This window comes from Phascolarctos cinereus, unplaced genomic scaffold (assembly GCF_003287225.1).
Source record: "Phascolarctos cinereus isolate Bilbo 61053 unplaced genomic scaffold, phaCin_HiC Scaffold_9;HRSCAF=440, whole genome shotgun sequence".
Lineage (NCBI taxonomy): Eukaryota > Metazoa > Chordata > Mammalia > Diprotodontia > Phascolarctidae > Phascolarctos > Phascolarctos cinereus.
In genome coordinates this window covers 77,933,720-77,941,687 of record NW_027556402.1, presented here as the reverse complement: position 1 = coordinate 77,941,687, position 7,968 = coordinate 77,933,720, and the positions used below count along the sequence as shown (strand labels likewise).

Genomic DNA, 7,968 nt, shown 5'->3' with positions numbered 1-7,968 from the left:
AGATGGAAGCATGCTACATTTTTATTTTATTTTCATTTATTTTATTATTTTATTCTTTTCTTGCCTGTGTCTTCTTTCACATGACTAATATGGAATATGTTTTGCATGATTGCACATGTATACTCTATATTTATTTTCTTACAATTTCAAGGAGGGGGGAGGGAGAAAGATAATTTGGAATTCAAATATAAAAAAAGAAATGTTAAAATTGTCTTTACATTTGATTGGGGGAATATTATTTTTAAATATTATATTTTATTTTTATCTATAAACAAAAATTCTCATTCTAATCCATCACTGTTGATAATTCAAAAAAATAATCCTGTACAAACATATATCATCAATCACAACAGATTTCATCAATAGCCATATATTTTTTTCTTATTTTTTCAAAGTTATTTGCCTTATTCATATTGTTATCAGTATATAAACTGTTCACTGGATTCCTTTCACTTCCCTCAACATCAGATCATACAAGTCTTCTCTGAAAACCATCCTTTTCATCCTTTTTGGAAAGGAAATAGTATTCCATCCCATTTGAATAGTGCAACTTGTTCATCCATTCTCCAGTTTATGGGTACCTCCTCACATTCCACTTCTTTGCCACCTCAAAAAAAAGCTAAACTATTTTATACACCCTTAGAGTTTGTGTTACTTAGGATTTATCCCTCCCTTAATTTACCCTTTCTTTAGATCCTCCTTCCCCTTATTTCTGCACCCAACTGTGTAGCTATGCTTTTTTTCCCTTTCTTTTAGCTAGTTCTGATGAGTGAGTTTGAAGCGTCAGCTGCTCCCTTTGTCCTCTTCTCCTTGTTCGTATATTTACTTGTGCATAGTTATTATGATAGATAACTTTCCTAACTGTCCTCTTCCTCACACCTCTCCCATTGTTAATCTTTTCTTCCCTTTCCATTCTCTTTTAAAATTCATCAAAGCATAACTGAAACACTCTCAGATGTTGTCTAATTAGATTCCCTCTCTGATCTTGAATATAATAAGACTCAGAAAGGACAAAGGTATTATCGCTCCATATTACAATGCAAGCAGTTTATCCTTCCTTGGTTAATTATCATTGTTCATTCATACCTACCATTTTATTTTTCTCTTAGCTCTTTGTTTAATCTTCAAAGTTTCTATGCAACTGTGTTTTTTGTTTTGTTTTTGTTTTTTGTTTTTTTCGTCAGGAATGCTGAGAAGTCCTGTATTTCATTCAGGATCCTTTTTTTCACTTTGTAGCATTATACTCAAGGGCAACTAGATGGCATAGTGGATAGAGCACAGGGCCTGGAGTCCAGAAAACCTGAGTTCAAATCCAGCTGTGTGACCCTACAAGTAACTTAACCCTGTTTACCTCAGTTTTCTTTTCTGTAAAAATGAGTTGGAAAAGGAAATGGCAAATAACTCCAGTATCTTCACCAAGAAAACCCCAAATGGGGTCACTGAGAATCAAACATGACTGAAATGACTGAACAACAACAATAGCAAGCATTATTCTCAGTTTTGCTGGATAGGTTATTCTTGTCAATAAAGCCCATGTTCTTTGTCTTTTGCAATAACATATTCCAAGTTTTCTGTTCCTTTGTAGTGATGGCTGCTAAATGACATAAGATCCTGACTGTGTCTCCTCAGTATCTTAATTCTTTCTTACTGCTTTTAATATTTTTTTCTTTGTCCTGGAAGCTCTATTAAGGGCATTGCCATTCTCCCAGGCATCCAAGCTTTAAACCTCTGCATCACCCTTGACTTTTTACACTCGCTCCATATATCCAGTACTTGGTCAAGTCATTTTTAGTATTGTATTTTCACAACATCCTCCTATAATCACTCTTCTTACATTCACACAGCCACCACCTTAGAAGAGGCTTTCATCAGCTTTTATTTGTTCTATTGCGATGGACTTCTGGTAGCGTCCCTCACCTTGTCTCTTCTCACTCTAGCCCATCCTTTACTTAGCTGCCAAATTTATTTTGCTAAAGAACAGTTCTAATCATATTGCACCTTAGTCAATAAACATCAGTGGCTTCCTGTTACTTCTGTAGTAAAATATATATTCCTGTTTTTCATTTAAAGATCTTCACAACCTGGTCTCTTCCTATGTTTCTATTATTTTGACACTTAATTTTCTTTCACAGTCTCTATGATAGGTGCACACTGGCCTAATTTCAGTTCCTTTAACATGAGACTCTAACCTTTTTTTATTGTCATAATCTTTATTATGTATGAAATTGTTTTCAACATGTTACATCCTGGTTAAATCAGAGATGAGACTTTTTTTTTACCTATTTAAAGGCCAACATGGTTCTTTATTCTGTATAATATCTTTAACTACAGTCTAGTAAATATAGTACCTTTCATTGAAAGAATTCTTTGACCACAAAAGCAAAAACTAAAAAGCTCTCAATTATAAGCACTGGTATCAAATCAGGCATTAAAAAGATAACAAATTTAGAACAACTTCGTCCACTTAAAAGTGAATAATGAATACTAAAGTTAGTGGCAAACAAAACAAAATAAAACAAAAGACACAAACAGTACAGTTCTAGAGCGGCAGACTTTCCTGTTCAGGGGATGAAAGTAAAGATTTCAGACCATATCTTGGTTCCTCTGGATAGCACAGAATAGAATCATACTAAAAATCATGCCAAAGATCATCACAACAGCAATCCCTATGCTGACAGCTCCAACAATCTGGAATTTATTGTTGAAGACTTCTTCAATAGCTGTTGGGCAAGGCTTCATAGTTACCAATATGACCAAGTCTTTGTTGGGACAGGTGTCCATGATCAGCTGATCCAAAACTCTGGTCAAACCACAACAATCTAGTGCACGGTGGATGGCTTTGGGGGTGTCCTTGTAGGGGCCTTCTTTGGTCTTCATCTTGTATGTTTCCTTAAGAAATTCCTTGATCTCCCAAATCACCTCTTCTTTGTGGTAATAACCCCAGATGGCAGCAGCTATTTTAATGGCAAAAATCACCAAAAGGAAGGCAAGAATAAGCCCAACATGCACTGTGCCTCCTCCACGGCCCCACAGCAGCCTAGGAAAAGTACTAGCATCATGAGGACACCAGCCCCAATCAAGATATAAACACCTGTGTAGAAACTGCAATTATTCTCCACCTGCTCAAAGATATTTTTCATCTGGAAGTCAAACCTGAGGCATATGCTAATGGCAAGGACTGCAATTTCTGTGAGTGAAAAGATGAAGTTAATTCCAAACAGCAGATATTTAAAGCACATGGTGGAGACTAGGCTGGGCTGGGTTTGGGTTCTCATTGAGGAGAGCCAGGTGCACACAGGGACCAGAGTGAACCCAACAAGTAACTAAACTAATGTAGGAGCACTGCCACTCTTTAACCTTTTAACTCCATGCCTGGAATTCTCTCCTTACTCAGTTGTACCTCCTGGACTCCTTTAAAACTCAGCAAAAATCTCACCTTCTTTGAAAGGCCTTCCCTCCAGGATTCTGTTCCACCTACCTACTCTGTATATATCTTTTTTGGGGCATATTTGTTTGCCTGTTGCCAACCCCTTTAGCATGAGAGTTTCCTTAGGCCAGAGACCATATTTTTGCCTTCTTATATCCTTTGTTTCCAGCATAATACCTAGGACATAATAAGCATCGATATGCTTGTTGATTGAAGATTGATTGTTTATCTATGCTGATGTATTATGAATTCCAGAATGCTCTCTGAGCTTCTGTTCTTCTTCATGGCAATGCTTCTGCTATGGTCCTTAACTTTTTCAACTGTCATCTATTCTTGAACTATAGACAGGATAGCTTCTTAGTTATTTCTCCTCCATACAGGGACTTTTCTAATCTTTGCTTTTTACTTAAAGCAAAATGTAAAGTTGAGGTTCAAGTGCTGAGTATCATTAAGTACCCCCTTATCCCCATTATTGAAGTTGCATTGTTATGTACAACCTTCCTTCAAAAGAACTAAGTGGTTTTCTACCCCTTCACTGATGTTGCCTAGGTTTTTATAAATGCCAAGTTTATACAGGGTAAGGGCTTAAAACAGAACAAAATGTCTCTTTTTTTACACAGGTGGCAAACTGTAAATCAAACACACGTAAACACTATTGGGTTCTTGAAATGAAATATTGAATACAGATATAAGAGTTTCAGGCAGCATTGTCTTCCTAGCGTGTTTCACATTGTCCATGTTTTTTTCAACAGAATTGCCCCAGGAATACCCTAGTCACGTAAAGAATTTTTTAAAATGTATAAAATGTGAAATATATATGATTCAGAAAATGTTAATAATTTTAGAAATTAGGTAATTAAATGACTAGTAATCAATCACATTAGACAGTGAGCTTCTTTAAAACAGAATCTTGTTAAATTTGTTTTTATTTTGTTTTACTTTGCCTTTCTTTCCATTGTCAGCACAGTGCATAGCACAAAGTAGGTATTTAATAAATGCTTTTTCATTAATTGATTAGTAATTTTGAAAACTAAAGCAAATTATCTTAAGCTTTACAATCAATAGTTTTATATTAAGCATTCTCTACACTTCTGAAATAATATTGGGAACTAGATGACATTAGGTTCATAAAAATATGTTAATGAAAATATAGAATAAGGTTGCTTCTTATATCATTCATGTAAGTTCAAATATATGATGCACAGATTTGTAATAATTTGTTTGCTTGTTGCTCTTCATTTTTGAATAAGACCCAAATGACATCAATATGTTAGAGTCAAGTTACAGTGCGTCCAACTATGGATGATCAAATCAATAAAAGCTCAGAAGGCTCTATCACAGGTCAGGCACAAATAATCTACATGAACATTTGGAGTGGAAGTGTCTCTAAATTTGTGCATCTCACAGTTCTTTTGAGCTACTGCGATTATGCTTTGCTCACAGAGCACAGTGATTTCTTTGATGACCCATGCTGGATGGTTCATTGTCTCCCATGTCACACAATTGATTCCAAAGTTCTTCAGAAAGACCTCAAGAATGTCCTTGTATCACTTCTTCTGACTTCCACGTGAGCACTTACCTTGTGTGAGTTTTCCATAAAGTAGTCTTTTAGGCAAATATATATTTGGCATTCAAAAACATGGCCAGTCCATAGGATTTGAACTCTATGTAATAGAGTTTGAATGCTTGGTAATTTAGCTCAAGAAAAAAACCTCAATGTCCTTGTCTTTAGAATATTCCTAAGATGATTTAAATAGAAAACAATTCAGTTTCTTGGCACAGCACTGATATACTCTACACAGCCATGCAACCATGACATCAGCAAAATGGCTCATAGATCTTTGGTTTGGTGAACATTCTAATACCTCTTCTCTCCCACACTTTCCTTTAGAAACTCCCCTACACTGAATTATCTCTTGGAATGGATGTGTCAATATGATCATCTATGTGAAAAAGGCAAATGATATGGGTGATATCTTTTAGAGCAACACAGAAATTGGACTTAACTGAGTTAGAGTTGCATGAAGTCCTCAGCCCCAGTCTCTCTTCCAAAATCATTAGAATCCAGTGGCAAGACAAAAGTCAAAAAGACTGCATACAGTGGATGACCACCTTTAATGTCTAACTAATTTCTCAGTGCTCCACAGCTCTGCTTCATAGCTCATGGCCATTGGAATGAATTGTTCTTATCCTCCCATTGTGCTGAAAGAAGCATTTACATACTTGGGGTAGACACCTCCCTAACTCACCAATGGATTTGAGAGCCCCCAGTTACCTTGAACCTAGTTTAGCTCATCTACCAAAATGTGCAGTGTGGCTCCTGCAAATGTTACAGATTGCTGGAGCTATAGTGATGAATCAGGTAGACACCAAAGGTGGAAAGCAGCCCTAAAATGGGCTCTGCAGCCTTTACACCAGAGATACTAATCTTCCCTAAATACATCCACCCCAATTAATGTTGCAATTAAAAGTAAACAGAAGGGAGTGGGAAGAACAAAGATGGCACATTAGGGGAACCCACCTAGCAGAGGTTTCCCAACATTCCCTCCGAACAACTTTAGAATATTGCCTCAACTCAAATTTTTGAGCTGCAGAGCCAAAAAAAGACATGTCTCCTGCCTAATACAACTTAAGAGAAAAGTATTTGACACTGAGGTGGAGACCTGTTCAGAGCCCTCATGTGGGCAGCAGACCCAGCAGCAATAGTAGCAGCTTCAGGCACTTTCCACTCAGAGATGGTAAAGTGGGCAACAACTGGTCAGAAAGAGATTACAGAGGACTCTTTACTGGTTATTTATGGCACTCATTAGCAACTTATTGCTTATTTACAGTTCTGGGTCCCAGTTTCAGGGTGAAGAGGAGTGCTGATAATCATCATAAGGGAAAAGGAACCTTGGGTCACAGTCCCAAGGCAAATAAAAACTGCAGGGGACCAAGTGCTTTTCATGGATAAAGACCAGAGAGCTGACCAAGACAGCAATGACCACATCTCTCCAAGGATCACATCATTTTGGAAGCATTAAAAACAAGCAGATCTCCAGAAGTAGCTCTGAAAAGAGCAGAATGAAAAAGCTTGGAGCTTGGAACAGTGTCACCCACTCCAAAATAAGCAAAACACACATTTAACATAAATTAAAAAGTTAAAAAATAGGCAGGAAAATGAGCAAAGATGACAAAAGAAATTGTCCATAACAAGTTAGTAAAGTGGCAGGGAAGACTAAGACATAAACTCAGAGGAAGACAACAATATAAAACCAACTACAAAAAGTCTCAAAGTTAAATGCTAATTGAATCAAAGCCCAACAAGAATTCCTCAGAGAGTAAAGAAAGTAATAAGAGTGACAGAGGAAAAATTGGGAAAGAAATGAATGTGAAGCAAGAAAATTATGAAAAGAGAATAAGCACCTTGGTAAAAGAGGCACAGGAAAAATATTGAATAAAATAATAATTTAAAAACCAAATTGGCTTAATGATGAAAAGAAGGCCCAACATTCACTGAAGAAAAGAACTCCTTAAAAAACAGAATAGGCCAAATGTAAAAGAAAGTAAGAAATCACAGACCAAAAAATTTCCTTAAAAAACAGAATTGACCCAATGGAAAAAGAGGTACGAAATCTCAGTGAACAAACGATAATTCCCTAAAAATTAGAATTGGGTAACTGGAAACTTATGACTCCATAAGGCATCAAGAAACAATAAAACAAAGTAAAAAGAATGAAAAAAAAAACAGAAGAAAATGTGAACTATCTCACCAGAAAAATAGATTGCCAGGAATATATGTTGAGGAAAGATAATTTAAGAATTATTAGAGCAATTGAAAACTTGATCAATGTGGAAGTTTAGACATCATCTTATGTTAAATTTTCAGGGAAAAGTGCCCTGATTTAGAGAGTAAAATAGAAATTGAAAGAATCTACCATTTCCCTCTGAAAGAGATACTAAAATGAAAACTCCCAGGAATATTAAGACAAATTACAAAGCTCCCATGTCAAAGATAACATATTTCAAGCAGCAAAAGAAAAAAAAATTTAAATATCATGAAGCCACAGTCAGGATCACACAAGATTTAACTGTTTCCGTGTGAAAAGAGTGTAGGACTTAGAATATGATATTCCAGAAGGCAAAGGAGCTAGGATTATGACCAAGAATAACCTATGAAGCAAAACTAAAAATAATCCTTCAGAGGAGAAATAGATTTTAATGAGAGGACTTTTAATCATTATTGATGGAAAGCCTAGAGTTGAATAGAAAAATTGACATTCAAACCCAAGACTCAAGAGAAACATAAAAAGTTAATTTGAAAGAGTAATCATAGGAGACTCAGTAAATTTAAATTTTTTTACATTCCTCTATGGGAATATGATATATCTAACTCCTAAAAACTCTATAATTATTAGGGCAGTTTAAAAAGAATTTACATAGACAGAGGCCATGAATGTGAGTTGCTTATGTTGGAACCACAAATGAAGGGATAATAAAGAAGAATGCATTTGGAGAAGGGAAAAGGGAAAGGTAGAGTGGGGCAAATTTTCTCATATTAA

General features: G+C 35.8%; 1 pseudogene; it reads right to left on the bottom strand.

Moving 5' to 3' along the window:
• Positions 1-2,583: 2,583 nt before the first annotated feature.
• LOC110216032 (CD9 antigen pseudogene) lies at positions 2,584-3,059 on the bottom strand (annotated as a pseudogene).
• Between the last annotated feature and the right edge of the window lie 4,909 nt (positions 3,060-7,968).